Source organism: Carassius auratus, unplaced genomic scaffold, assembly GCF_003368295.1.
Source record: "Carassius auratus strain Wakin unplaced genomic scaffold, ASM336829v1 scaf_tig00215959, whole genome shotgun sequence".
In the NCBI taxonomy this organism is placed as follows: Eukaryota; Metazoa; Chordata; class Actinopteri; order Cypriniformes; family Cyprinidae; genus Carassius; species Carassius auratus.
The window spans coordinates 16,351-32,202 of record NW_020528335.1 but is presented as its reverse complement, the minus strand read 5'-3'; the positions used below and the strand labels follow the sequence as shown (position 1 = coordinate 32,202).

Below are 15,852 nucleotides of genomic sequence, written 5' to 3'. Positions count from 1 at the left end.
TGGCGCCATTTTCCTCCTCCAGCGTCTGCGGCGGAATGTGTCAGAGGAACGCTCCTTCCTGTGGAACTTCCACCCAATCAGAGACGAGTATTCCCAGCCATCGCCAATGTCTTTCTTCTGTTGACAGAAAATTGATTACGCATATTACAGACAATATTTGACTAATGATTTTCACTAACTCAATCAGAAGTGAAAGCCGGTTGCAGTTCAAGACAACAGTGCAAGTTAACATTGTACAAATGCATATCAAAAATCCGAAAGTAACAGTAGAGAGGAGTTCTCACCTCTATAGTGGGTGTGTCTGATGTCTTCCGGCGGGGTCGGACCAGTCTTTTCCTGCGATGGATGTGGTACATTTTCTCAGCAGCCACCCACGACCTGGGCTTATCATCAGGAGGAATGGTGACACCGTATTCCCATCCTGACAACCAACACAAACAATGGGAAAACAGATGTTAAAATATTGGATTCAGCTGGAATCATGTAAGGGATGCTTCCTAGATTAGTCTTCAGAGTCAAATGATCCTTCAGGAATAATAATAAGTTGTTAATGCTCAAGAAACATTTCTTATTATTATCAGTGTTAAAAACAATTGTGCTGTCTAATACGGTTGTGGAAAACATTTTTAAGAATTCTTTGATGAACAGAAAGTGCAGAAAGATGGTTGTCAGAATTCCTGACCTTTCTCATCCACAGCCCTGTTGATGTCAAAATTCCAGTCATCTTCCCAAATCCATCCTGGAGGACACTCAATCTCTTGAGGGTTCTGGGCTTCTCGCCATTCTGCACAGAACAAATCTCATCATTCAATACTTGAAGTCATTCACCCAAAAATGACAATTCTATCATTGTTTCCTCACCCTCATGTTTCTCTAAATGTGAATAACTTTCTTTCTTCCATGGACAAATGTGACATTTGAAATCATTTCAAGAGCATTTCATGTACACAAAGACCACAAAAGTATCTTCTATAACGTCCTCTGAACCCATACAGCAGGGATAGGCAACTCCGGTCCTGGAGGGCCACTGTCCTGCAGAGTTTTAGCTCCAACCTTAATTAAACACACTGAACAAGGCTATCAGTGTTTTCAGGAATACTAGATAGATACAGGCAGGTGAGTTTTTATGAGGGCTGAAGCTAAACTCTGCAGGATAGTGGCCCTCCAGGACCGGAGTTGCCTATCCCTGCCATACAGTATTTAATAGTATAGTGTGATGAAAAGAAAAAATGGAAATGTAAAATAAATTGTTACTCCACTGAATTATCTTCCACTCTGTGGGACATTAAACTAAAAAAATCGAACTTGAAAACCAAATCACACACATAATATGAATGAATGAATCAGATATGGATAAACTGATTCATTTAAAAAGAATAAGTGATTCATGTCATAAAATAATTAATCACTGCTTATCTCAAGAACCCAGATGTTCATCATATAAAGCTAATATATTGCATATGTTTTGTGCTGAAAGATACTTTTATTGTGCTTTGTGATTAAAAAGATGCCCATGAATTTTCGCTAAAAATTTCAACCTTTTTGTTCCACAGAAAAGAAAATTCATGAATTGGGTTTTGAAACATGAGTCAATAATTAAATGATCCTAATTTTAATTTCTGGTTAAATTATTCCTTTAAAAACAGGAACTATCCCAGTGATCCAAAATTGAGGCATGGAGGATGTGAACTTTCTGTGTGGCCACTGAAAGTGAGAAAAGTCCAGCTGCTTAAATTTCCATACTAAATTCCGAATGCAAATTCAAAACTGAAATGTCTATGTATTCTGTGACATTAAATGTTGCTCTTTCTCCTTGACTCTGCAGTGCTTGTTCTCTCACCACATCAGTAAAAGGTTCAGCGGCAGGTTTCCATTCTCCACCAGGGAAGCGAGTTTCATTTTGGTAGACCTCGTCTGTGAATTCAGAATGCCCTGCGTCAGCCTCTGTAAGCAGACTGAGTCGAGCACAGAACACAAAGCTGGGGTGTTAGCGACACATTTATTTCAACACACACACAAAACAGTCAAACACTGAGCCAAGGCCATGAATCATTACAGGGTAGGGAGCAGGGTCAGTGTAAGTGGCCAGGAAGAGTAAAAAAAACACAGAGTAGATATAGTCTGGCAGAGAGACTATGTTTATGTTACAGCAGGGCTGATTACGGTTGTGTGCCAACTACCACAATTTCCTCTGATTGTGCGCTAGACAGAACTAAAACACTTTAAACCACTTTACTTATTCCACAGAGTCATTATTTATGGTGTGCATGTAAGTATGGGGTCAGTAAGTTTCTTTTTTTTAATGAATTTAAATGAATAGAAATGAATAAAATGAAATGAAATTAAGAAATGAACTTTGATTTAGCAAAGATGCATTACATTTATCAAATGTGACAGTAAAGATGTTTCAAATGTTACAAATGATTTCTATTTCAAATAAATTCTGTAACTATTTATCAGTGAATCCTGTATCATGGTATCAAAGTATCATGGTTTCCACAAAAACTGATTTTACAGATTTTTACCACTGATAATAACAAGAAATATTTCTTAAGCAACAAATCAGCATATTAGATTATTAAATTCACCATTGCAATCACAGTAATAATTATTTTTCTAAATATATTAAAACAGGAAATAGTTATTATGAATTGTAATAATATTTTATATTTTAACGTTTCAAAAACTGCAACCTTGTTAGGCATAATTACTAAAATATTTATAAAAAATTACTGAACCCAAACTTTTTAATAGGAGTGTACATTCACACATTTTCAATAATGAACAGAAAAAGGCGGGAAAAAAAACAACAACAATAAATAAGTTTAAAAATATTTAAACATCATTAAAATATTTGAGAAGTAAAATTTTATTTCCAATATCGAATTATGTTTAATTTTAAGATTTATTTTTCTTACCTCGTTATCAAATAGTTTATTTTTTGTGCAAAAATGTAACAAACTTTAATAAGGTTTATTCTTAAATCAAGACAAAATCTGGCCAATGGGATAAGAAAAATAAACTTAATCTATTTTTTTTTTATTATTATTAATTTATATAATCAGGTGATTTAATATAGTGTATAAAACATTTCAATATTATTTACTGGAAAAAAGACAAAATACTGATTAATACTGTTTTGCAGTGCAGTATAGTTTAAGCTGAGTGGGTGCTAAAAAGTAAAACTCAATAACCACACTAATCATACCAACAGAAATATTCATATTGATAACATGCAATCAAGTATCACATTTATCACATTAAATGTGGCTTACCCACGCTCAGGGTCAATGAACCAGTCTCCTTCCCACTCCCAGCTCCTGGGTGGCAAGAAACATTCCTGCTTCAGTTTTACTTTTCCTGTCACATCCGAAAACTTGTGCCGGCCAACTAGACCTGTGGTTCCCCACTTCCCAAAAACCTGAGCCTGATTCTCATACTAACACAGGGGAACAGAAAGGGTCGTCATAGAGAAGTTTCACAAAACAGGTCAAAACAAACTTAAATATTACATAGATAGGTTTCACATCAGTGCCCACTTTGACTAACCATCTCTGCGTACACACTGAATGTTCCCTCTGCAAAGCTGTTGAACTTCTTCTCATGTGCAGACAGACCCAACCACATGTTCACACGCAGCTGCACGGGGATCTTGAGACCTTTGTTTTTGTCCATTGGGTACTGAAAACAAGAAGTTTACATTGAAACTTAATCTTTTTTTTTTTTTTTAAACTGGAATATTGCATTAATTTATTAGGAAATAATGAGGGAATGGGACTGGGAAATGTAACATAACACAAACTGGTATTGCACGTGCACTAACTGCTAGGCCACATCACTGACACATGATTTAATCAAAAATTATTTTTCCCCCCTTGCTAATACGAGTATGTTCGAGGGCTTATAAACGTACAAATTAAACTATAATTCACAACAATGTTGTAAAATACATAGCTACAGATTTATTTTAACAACATGTTTACCCAAATTTTGGAATATATTGGATCGAGTCTTTGCTTTAATTAAAAATTACAGTATAACTTCTAAAGTTATTATACTTTACTATCATACTTAATAGTAATTAATGATGATTGCTGTTAAATGTTTATATATACACATATATATATATATATATATATATATATATATATATATATATATATATATATATATAATATATATATATATATATTATTTGTTGACTACATTGAATATTTGCATTTAAAAATAAAAAGTGATTAAGAATGGTGAAAAACTAGACATAAGAAAGGTTTACCTGCAAAATGACCTAAAATAAACATCTTCTCTTATAAATATATGTAGATTTAGGTCTAAACATGAAATCTTTATTTGGAATAATAAAAAAGTCACGGACCACTCTAACTTTCACTTACAAAATGGTCATTTTTACCTGCATAAATATGCTTTGGGTCCTGCCACAGTACTTGCCGATGGCCTGCTCGCTGTGGGTGGAGTAGAGAACCTGATTGGCTGGGATGCGGGCGTAGGCCACACGTTTCTCTCCTCTCAGCATCCATATGATAACATCAGGCATACTGTTCTGAGGCTGTATTGTGAATTTAAACAAACGTGAATTTTGATTATGCATATTTGACTTTTGGATATACAACATCCCCTTCTGCTAACTCAGTAGTATAAGATTAGTGTCTCATGAGGCAATGCCAGACCTCCTCTGTGATCTGCTGTAGTCGCTCCAGCCAGTCCTCTATATCAGGCATTGTGGCTCTAACATCAACAGCCTCCTCCCTCATGCGAATGGCCGCCTCTTTGACACTGGCCATGGTTTTGTCACGCAGATTCTTGATCTGAATATCAAGCGCTGTCAGATTCGACTTACCCTCCAAATCTGGTAGCTGGTAACTAATAGCAACAAGAATGAAGTTAATCACATGGTAAGAAAATAATGTTAGTCACAAGGCAGTGTTCATTTTCACATGTTATTTTTTTGGTGCTGTTTTAGTCATAGTGTGTGTTTTTGACAAAAAATTATATTATATATATTTTTTGATTCAGCCAATATGCTTTTACATCATATGTGTTCATTTTAGTCCATTATACTTTCTCTGCAATGGCATATAGGTTTAGTCAATGAAAGAGTTTTTTTTTTTTTTTTTTTTTTTTTGCATTTTAGAGACACTGAGCTGTGCTATTTTTTGTCATATTTTCATCACCTGTATGATTAAATTGATTTAATGTAAGTATGGATCAAAATTATTTAATTATCATTACAATGAATCTATTTTTTTAATATCTTCTTTATTATTATTAACATAATAAAAAAGAAATCCTGTTAACAAACATTTTCCTTAGTAATTTTGTTGTTGAGCTCAACACTGCTCCCGGATCAATCCTAAATTATAAAACAGAGGAAGATGAGAACATTTAGCCTCTGGGATTTACCTGGAAAGGTCATCGATGAGTTGGGTGATAAGTTTCAGCCAAATCTCAGCTAGGCGAGAGTCCGACACTTTAGCCAGGAGCGCCGTCTTCAGAGAGACGATGTTGGCTTGCTAAAGAAAAAGGCATACAAAATGTGTGACTGCTCTGAATCCTTTATCTGTTCGCTCTATGGCATGAAACTGCATTAAAATCATACCAGTCGGTCAGAAATGTAGAGAATGATGTTCACTGCATCCAAACGATGACTTATGTCCTCCCAGAAAGATGTGAGGATAACAACAGGCTTAGAATCAGCCCAGGGCAAGTAATAATAGTGATTTCCTAGGAGAAACACAAACAGTTATGAACCAAGTAATGCAGGGCTCAAGTGACTCATGTTTGGTCTATTTGAATCTGTCGAGAAACTCACCGTCAAAAACAGCACAGCTATACTGAGTGGTGGAGGCCAGAGGTTTGCATGTGGAGTCCAGTTTATTTCCGTAGTTTCCAATGCTGACCTCGAACTGAATGGGTTCTCCAGGTTCCTGAAGCATACAGGAACTGTGGAACACGGCACATAAGGAATACTTCCTTCTCCGCTGGTACTTCTGCACAGTTAAAGTACATAAAACAATTTTCTTTTAGTTCTGTTCTGCAATAATAATGATAGGGATCTGAATTCCCTTGTCTTTTCTGGCAATGAAGTTTGGAATCAGTGTAAAATTCATTTATTTATGAAGCAACGGTGTGAGAAATATCTTGCTGTTACCTGGGCCACCAAAGTATCATCGTTTGAAATGTCTTCCACTTTCTTGTCAGTTTTGGCATCCAGTTGAGTGGAAAGCTCGATCATAACCCTCCCCCGATATGCCACCCCTTCACCCTGTAACACACAGCTCGAGATCAACAGCTCTGACAACTGCCACGGATTGTGCAACAAACAGCTGGTGGTGTGAATGGAAAATAGCTGAATTTACTGTTTATTTAATTCTTTTATGCAAAGCAAACAGTGCATGATGATATTATCTTCAAATTCAGATATGTTTTCCTTCTCAGACTGTTACTGGGTTTGGCCAGTATTTATTATGTTTTATATTGCAGCTCTCACCGATTCCCCAGCACAGCGTTTTTCTTTACACAACACTCACCTTGCCACAATTCAGATCCTCATATGGGTCAGGAAGTCCAGTAAATTCTCTTGGACTTCCATAAAGGTTAACATAACAAGGCCCAAAAGCTGGAAGAAATCCAACCTCGGATTCTGTGGAGTCCACTGAAAAAGAAAAAATCGGTTAGAGATGCTTCGCGAGGACCAGTAAATCAACCCAAAAGACTACTGAAACCTCAAAATCATACAAATATTGAAATTCCATTATATTAGAAATCCAATTTTAACAAATGTGTGTAAATTCTACACCAATAGTGCCACCAAATGTGACTGCGAAAATAATGATTGTTTTCAAACAGGTTTCTCAAACACTTCTAGCTGTTGTTTTGAACACCCCAAACTCACGCCTGCAGTTGCCTGAAGTTAACATGTCAAATGCTGGACATTAAACAGGTTTATTTTATTCATATTCAAGTATATTAAAATAAAATTACCATTAAAGGAAGGAGGCATTCCATTTTCTGAGGGTGATTCTGTGGTGAAGAAACCATAGGATAGGATACATAGTGTTGGACAGTAAACATTTATCCAAAAGTTCTGTTGTTCAAGTTTTATTTAAAAAATAAAGTTTGTTTGAAAAATTCAAGGATACTTCATTAATATTGTATATTAAAATTTTATTGCTGACATTACAGCAATAGTAGTAGTAAATCACACCTGCACCTCAAGAGACACAAACAGAGAACCCTACCCTCAATTTCCCCACCAGATGATGCTATTTTTGTCAGATTAAGGTAAGTGGTCCCAATAACATCATTCCTTGACAGCCGATCCCTGCAAAATGCAAAAGTCAAGAACCGCATAGACATATTAGAATTATTTCTGAAGGATCATTTGACACTGAAGACTGGAATAATGACTGCTGAAATATCAGCTTTGCCATCACAGGAATACATTAAAATAGAAAACTACAATTTGAAATGGTTATAATATTTCACAATCACTCTCTTTTCACAATGCAGCCTTGGAGAACATAAGAGATTTATTTCAAAACATTAATAAATCTTATGTCAGAGCTGTAAAATGATCTGTGATGGAAAGAACTTACCAGTCAAATACAGTAAGCTTGATGCGTTCACACATTGATGGGAACTAAAAGGAAAGATTGAAGACATTTTATGCTATTCACTTACTTTGTGTGTTAGAATTAACCACCACTGTTCTAAAAACATTCTAGGCATTTTACATGGAAATGATATTTTGATTTAATGAATTTGCCATGTATTCAGGTTTATTAACCTATCGACCTAGTTTCCAGGTTAGTGTCCTTCATACCTTAACCTGCAGGTGAATCAGCTGATTCCACTCTGGATTGGCATTCTTCTCTACGATCTTTGTACACAACTTTAAAAGATCAAAATGAAGCAAGTCATCGCAATTCTTTCCCAATCAGGCCTATTCTTTAACAATATAATTTTTTTTCTGTTTTCACCTTTTTGCCAGCAAAACTGACTTCTAGAAAAGGATCCACCAAATTCTTCTTATCACTTGTTCCACCGAATATGCTCTTTACTGTCTGTGCAAATGCATCATCCACTGAAAATGAAGTGGCAAAAGACGCATGTTACTGACTATGGGAATAGAATTGGGAGTGTATAGAACTGCAGCTGTGTGTTGCTGTGATGATTACTTTGTGGCATGTCTTCAGCACGGTAGATTTTTAGACTCAGTGTGGCCCATCGTAAAGAGACTCCAGCTGGCAGCAGCAAGTTACTTTCAATGTCATCTTGTTCCTCATTGGCTTCTCGCTTTTCCACCTGATCAACAAGTTAATCATAGATACCACACAGAGATCAGGACCAAGTCACGGCAAAACACAGTTGTTGTTTTTCTGGACAACCTGGGTAACTAATTCTTTAAAAAAAGATTTATCATTTATCATTAATAGATCATTAATAATATAAAAGGCTATATTGATAAAATAACTTTTAAATGGCACTTATCTAAATTTGCATGTTTATTTAAATTTACCAACATTGATGAACAAAGAACAGTTAATTTTCCAGAACGCTCTATTTTACCCCAAATATAAATAGCAACATTTTTAAACATATTTACAGTAATTCATGGTGAGAATTAAATAAAAAATGTCATGCAGTATATTTGCACAATCAATTTGGTTCCTCATTTTAAATTTACAGTAGTTCAAATTCAGCAACTGAACATTCAAAACAAACTATTATATTCCCAGCCTTTTTATACCATGGACAGTATAGATAATACAGAAAAAATGGACCATGAGCCATGACTCGAAACCTGGATCGCAGTTTGTTTTGAAAGGTGCAGTAGCGCTATATGTCGGAGTGCTGTCAATAAAGCTATGGCACAGAATTAAACAGTTTAAATTTTTAACTTTCAGGGTGATGTTTAATTGGTAGCTTACCGGTGGCTCATCTCCAGTGCCTACTATGAACATGCTGACCTTCAGGTAACCTCTGGCTCCGGAGACTGAGTCATCAGGGTCACTTAGAAGCAACCACTTCCTCATGATTGCATGCCCTGTCAGAGACACCCCAGACATAAGGTCATACTAATATGATTATGTTTTAAATGTTTAACCCTTACACAGTTTTCCTTGTGTTGCACAATTTAACAGTTCAGATCCAAACAAAATGTCACATACCAGGCTCATCATAGACATAGCCGACATCGAGCTGTTAAAACAAGGTTTGAAAGAGTTTGTAAGAACACATACTCAACATCAAAGCAATGAGATAATAATATGTGAACCAAATCATAAACACATGATAAATATATTCAAATGACATCAGGATTGCATACCTTAAACTCCCCCATAAGACTGTCTGCTCTGAGGGAGTAGGCATTATACACCTAGATTTAAAACAGAAATACATCCGTTACTGTATAAGCTGCAACCATGGTTTACACATAATATGAACTAGAGATGAAAGTACAAACTCTTTTAGCAGCAAATATACTGTAAAACTATATTAAGAAATGTTTATTTACTTAACATGATTTCCACAAGTAGGACATGCTCTTGGATCCTCTTTCTGGTTTGATCCATGACCAACATTGTTATCAACCAATCAGTGTCTTATGATTTGTTGGTTGATAGAATGTTAATCAAGGAATAATACGTTCTACCTGTTAAGCTTGTATTGTGCCAGGAGCATCTCAAGACCTTGTCTTACCCGGATCGAGATGCTCTCATCAAAAAGCTCAGAAGGCAGCATGTTGATGTTGTAGAAGAAAATCTGTAGAAACATCATCTAAGTTCAGTTTTATTCACAACACAGAACTCTTACAGGCCATGAAATGCTAATAGAAACTGAACCTTTGGTTAAAGTAGCCTCAACCGAACATGTATGTGAAATTAAGAGATTTTAGACTCACTGAGGCAAGTGTAAGAGTGACAGAAATATCAGCGCAGAAGGAAAGAAGTGGGCCAGGAGGTTTTTAGCCAAAACAGGTACAGTGCAGAGTGAAGCAGAATCAGACCAAAGTCATGAAGCAGTCCAGAGAAAGACAGATTTCTCTCTAGAAAAAAACATTTATTGACCAATAATAAGACATTAAGCTTTCTTTGTTAACAAAGTCAGGTGGGCTCATTGAAAACCAAAATACCTCATCAAAGAACGGATTGTTTCCTCTTCGGATCCTTGTTCTGTGTGTCTGTCCGCACACATTTACTTTGACGACTGGCTTTATGTTATTGCCGGGTAACTGTCGACCCTCAATTACTCGAACACGGATCTAAGTAAAAATATCAGTGTCAGCAGATTAAAGCTTCTGTAAAAGCTCACCAGCTTCTCAGATAGGATTTTTAGCAAGTGGAATACATACCTGGAAATCTTGGGGCTTGTTGGCCAAAGATTTCTGTCGCTTCCGAGTTGTACGAACCATCTTTTTAGGCTGTCCAGAGGGAGAAACTCCAGGTGCCCCTGGCTCAGCCACATCACCTGCATCTTCATCACTATCAGCTCCTTTCTCCTCTTCACCAGCTAGAATCAAAGCCAACAGATATCTATCTATATATATGCATACATACATAAATAAAAAATCATAAATACATTTAAAGAAACATACAAATAAATGGGGTGGGTACCTTTTCAAAACAAACTAAAATGTACCATTTAGGTACTAATATGTGCTTTTAAGGTACTAATATGCACACTGTGGTTAAATGAGGTACAAAGTGCACCATCAGAAAAGGTATTGGCACTGTGATTCCAGTTTTTGCTACTGTACCTTTAATTTATCTAGATTTAAATGACTTATGTTGGCTTCACAAAACAAAGCCTTGCCAAGTAGCTGAATGCTGTATATGTAGGAGTTGACATGTAAATGTGGGTGGCTATATGTTCATGTGTTTATACAGTAATTTTGACTTCAATGTTGTATTGTTTACAGAATGACCTAGTTTTCCATCTTAGTTATAATATGAATTGTCAATATTCTTAGGTACACAGAGACAATGTGGCAGGCTCTGGTAGTGTGTTCTTTTTGTTTGTGAGTGATCCATGTTCTGTCTCTCATTTGCATAAAACATTTCCATACAGTATGTAAACACAAATGCCTAAAATCTTCCTGCAGACCTGTAGGGCAACAGGTTAAAAAAAGAACAACAGTTCATGTAGGACAGTAAATACCTGCAGTTTCTCCAGCCTGGGCATCTCCCGTGTTTTGATCGTTTGGGTTTGGGACAGCACTTGCAGGAGGTTCATAGCCAATCATCAAACTGATAGTTGCCTAAAGGAGTAAATGCAGAGAAATACATTTAGAACTGTTATGCTTGATTATTTGAAGTTAGTCAGCGTCATTATTTTGGTTTTAGTCCATACTGTACAAAATATTTACCCCAAATTCCTGTTTTTTCTCATTAATTAGAGGAATGTTCTTGGAAGGAAGAGATCTGGTCTGACCAGCAGCCAATTCTTTAAGAAAGATCTTTGCAGAACCAATAAATCTAGAAATCAGAAGAAAACAATACTAAACAGGGAAGCAAACTTCAATATGTCCACAACTTTGGCATATAGTTTATATAGAGTATAAAATTGCATTCTGAAAACTTTCTCTGGCGTTGTTTCACTTCTTATTATCAAAATAGACTGAAAAGCTGAGAAACAAAGATTAAATTATTCGGTTCCACTTCTGCATTTCTCATCCGGGGCAAGTACAGTCAGAACTCTCTCACGACCTCACAGTGACACCTTAAAAACACCATTTGTAGTTTTGCAATGGCTGATGAATCAGGGTGAAACAGCAACTAGACTTAGTTTGGGTGGACTCAACCACCACATTTCCACACAGGGAAAATATGATGTCAAGAATAAAACGGCATTCTTGTATTTACACAACCCTATTATAATCATTACATAACATTCAGAAATACATGACATAAAAACATGTTTCTACAAATGTTGTGAAAGATAAACTACTTAGTTTGGCCTTCCGAAAGAGGACACAACTAGAAATCAGTGGTTAAGTTGTATTTACAACACTGTTCCAGAACAGTTCAACCCAGATATTCGAGTGTGTGCAGAGTATTTTACGGAGGACTGTTTCCTGCACCTGGCTGGCTGTGGCGCAAAGGCTTTCTATAAAGTGGGGCAAGTCCAACTTTACAAGGTTAGTCTGGCGCTTCTGACTCACAGCACGTAAGTACAGATTTCATATTTAAAGAATTTGCCACTGATGATTCAAATGTGAGTTTTCCATATTCAACCAATCACAATGCAGCTGGCCAATCAAAGCACACCTCGCTTATTAGAACAACGAGCTTTATAAAAATCGAAGCATTTCAGAAAGACGGGGCATAGAGAATCAACAATAATGTACAGTATGTGGAACATAATGTGTAAAACCACAATGACACAGTGCATTTAAACCACATACACAAAATAATGTTCTTTTTAGCAACGGCATATGACCCCTTTACAAGCACTGAGAAGGAAGCAGAGGGGAAAAACAGCTGGAAACAATTACACCAGGCAAAGGACATGTGTGCCAGGGGGAGGGGAACAAAGAGTAACTTCAGAGAGGGGATGCATGAGAACACAACTCTTCTGTACTGCCTAAGTTTATGTACATCTTGTCTACAATTTCTGTGGAGACACGCACAATGTGAAGGGAGTAAAAGTGTAATATAAATAATTTACATCACAAGCATGCACATTGGTAACAGGCACATCCTGTTTGCTCAGCACCATCACGGCTGATACATTCACCATGTGGACAGGACTCAACATCATATGGAGATTAACCTGCCTGATGTGTAATACATGGAACCCCACCCCCGTAAATATTCAGGAAATATAATCTTAAAATGACTGACCAGTTCTTTTTTCTTTTTGATGATTTATTTTTTTTCATGCCAAAAATATCTGCTGGCATTTCCTTTGTCAAACAATCACTGTGATCTTTCGAAAAGAACACATGCAAAAGATATAAAAGAAAAAAGAAGAAACTGTACACATGGTTTACATATGAGTCATAAACTATGATTAAAATCTGTCTCAATTTACTCTTTAAAGGCACTTTTAAATTCCCAAATAAGGCAACAGGCAACTGTAAATATTTAAAAGGAGATTTCATCATTCTTAAAAGCCTGTATATAGACTGGTGATTTAGTCTGTCAACACTGAAATCACTCACAAGTTCTCACAAGTTTACCTTTTATTTTATTATTATCATTATTATATATTTTTTTCATTTGTTGCTATGTTACGCTCTAGCCTGTTTCAACATTGAATACAAACTTCAGCAAGTATGTGCAAACGTGTATGAGAGTCCGCAAAAAAAAAAGAAAAAAAGAATGGTACGGAGAAGTCATCCGCATGACTCATGGAAAGTTCATTACCGTGGCAGACTTTGCACAGTAAAACTTGCCACATGGAAGAAAAAATTGCCTTCTGATCCAAACCAAATGCTCAATAATTTAAGACCCAGCGATGTTTGACTGCATGTGTATCCAACATAGGAAGCTTTTTAAAGGACTCTTCTAAGGTGCTACTTTGGAGAGTCTAGAGTCTGTAGCCAACATAACCCTGCAGGTTTGGACAAGGTGGTTGGGTGTGGCAGTGAGATTTTAAGGGCTTCTTCATGTCTAAATCTGCACTACACAAACTAATCTCACTAACCCATTGCTGCTCCTTAAAAGTTCACAGAGCTTTCACAGAAGTACAAGACCTCCTTAGGTTTATCATTTACACTGCAGTGATTTCACCTTCAGGCATTTTACATACAGAAATGAGCATGTCTGAAATGATTTCTGGGAAACCCCACCCACTCAGCAAACATAAAATACTACCTGCATACCCTTACCATTAGGAATGTAAAGAAACGTCTTTTCTTTGACCATACTTGCAAAATTATGACTTGTTAGAATCCACAAAGGCCCATAGAGTAAAAAAGAGGTGGATGCACACATACTTGTCTTTTCCAATGGTTTCATAGTCTTTCACAACCACATCAATGAATGACGAGGAATCCAACGGGGTGCCTTTCAAATCAAACTCTATGATCTGAAATGGCAAAATCAGGTATTGGTTATTCACATTTAAGATGCTTTGATAAATTACATAATTTTAGTGTCTAACAAAAAAAGAAAGCACTATGACTTGTACTGACCTCATTCCATACAGGATTTAATTCTTTGTCAATGGCTTTTGTTTTCTTTTTTTCACCTGAAAGTTGAAATGAGTAAACTATCAAGTCTCTTAAAGATATTATGACTTATCAAACATTCATGATATCGACATAACGGCTTGCATTCACTTTAAATATGATATTTTTAGAAAAACTTAGTTTTTAGGACTCCGATGTAAAACAAAATGTGCTTTATATATATATATATATATATATATATATATATATATATATATATATATATATATATATATATATATATATATACATACATACATACATACATACATACATACATACACACACACACACACACACACACACACACACACACACACACATACATACATATGTGCAGTATACATATATAAAGGCTGAAATAACTGCACATTTTCACTCATTACAGTTTAAGGGGAGGGACGTATTTCCCAAACGATGGGCCATACCAATCCCTTATAAGGAAATGTAATGTTCTTTTACATGTGAGCAAGCATATCTCACATTTATGAGACAAAAACTTACGATAACATGTTATGTTGCTATAGAAAACTAATTTATACATATTTGTAAAAAGGCATCGACAATTAAACTTTTTTGTTACATTTCGTTAACTATTTTCATTAAGTTTAATTAGGTTTTCAAACACATAATTTAACTCAGCAAATGCAAATTTAAAAAATAAATAATTTTTTAATTTTAATTTTTTAAAATCAATAAATAAAAAATAAACCTCTTCAGGGGAAAATGTGAAGACTTACCCTTAAAGGTGATTGCTGCAATAGGATCTGGAATTCCAAGTGTCTTTTTAGGAATTCCTTTGGCTGATTCAACAACCACCTTCAACATGTTGCCAAATGTTGTGAATTACTTTTGCACAGAAGACGTCGATCTAATAGAAAAAGTTCATCGTCAAGAGCGTGTCCGAGAAGTGCCAGTCCGAGAGCTGAGAAGCGCTGAATGAGAGGAGGGACCGAGTCTGTGCAGGCAGCCACACGAACCAAAGACAACTCTTTACCTTTTATATTAAACGTTCAACAGATCATTCACTATTATTTGATTTGGATGCTTACAATACATATATAGCCTGTTTGCTTTGAGAAGCTAGAGTCTTTTTTGGTTAGGCAAAAGATCTGGTGGATCTGGATGAGAAACACCTTATTTAGCAGATCCGAGGAAAAACAATCCATAAGAGCGAGGGGTAATCAACAGTTCATAAACTGAAGTGAATCCTTACTTATACACTGTTCTGGGTCTACATATTAACACGCGAAAAACACATGCGATTATTTTTATAATAATTTACCTGTACTAAGGCTCCACCGTGTGGCGGGAGATTAATTACAATTAATTAACATTTATGAGACTGAAATTTATCAAAAGCTATTTAAATGTGGAGAAAAACAAACACGCTACATCATGCCCTGCTAGCGACGCAACAGCAACAAAAGTTTACTATGTACCTATTAGTTTACTATAGGTAGGGATACCTGTATGTTTCATTTGTGTTTTCAAACGTTTCATTAACAATACAAGTTTGTCAGGGCAAAGTTTTCGTTAAAAGCAAACTTCACACAAAATATTAAAAATCACCTTATCGTTCAAAACGTTCATAGAAGTGATTCATCATAAAAAGGCAAATAAACACGGGAAGTGCCCGAGATACAAAGTTTCAG

At 35.8% G+C, this 15,852-nt stretch overlaps 1 pseudogene; it reads right to left on the bottom strand.

The window, feature by feature from the left end:
• Positions 1-6: 6 nt before the first annotated feature.
• LOC113096506 (myoferlin-like) lies at positions 7-15,396 on the bottom strand (annotated as a pseudogene).
• Positions 15,397-15,852: the final 456 nt, after the last annotated feature.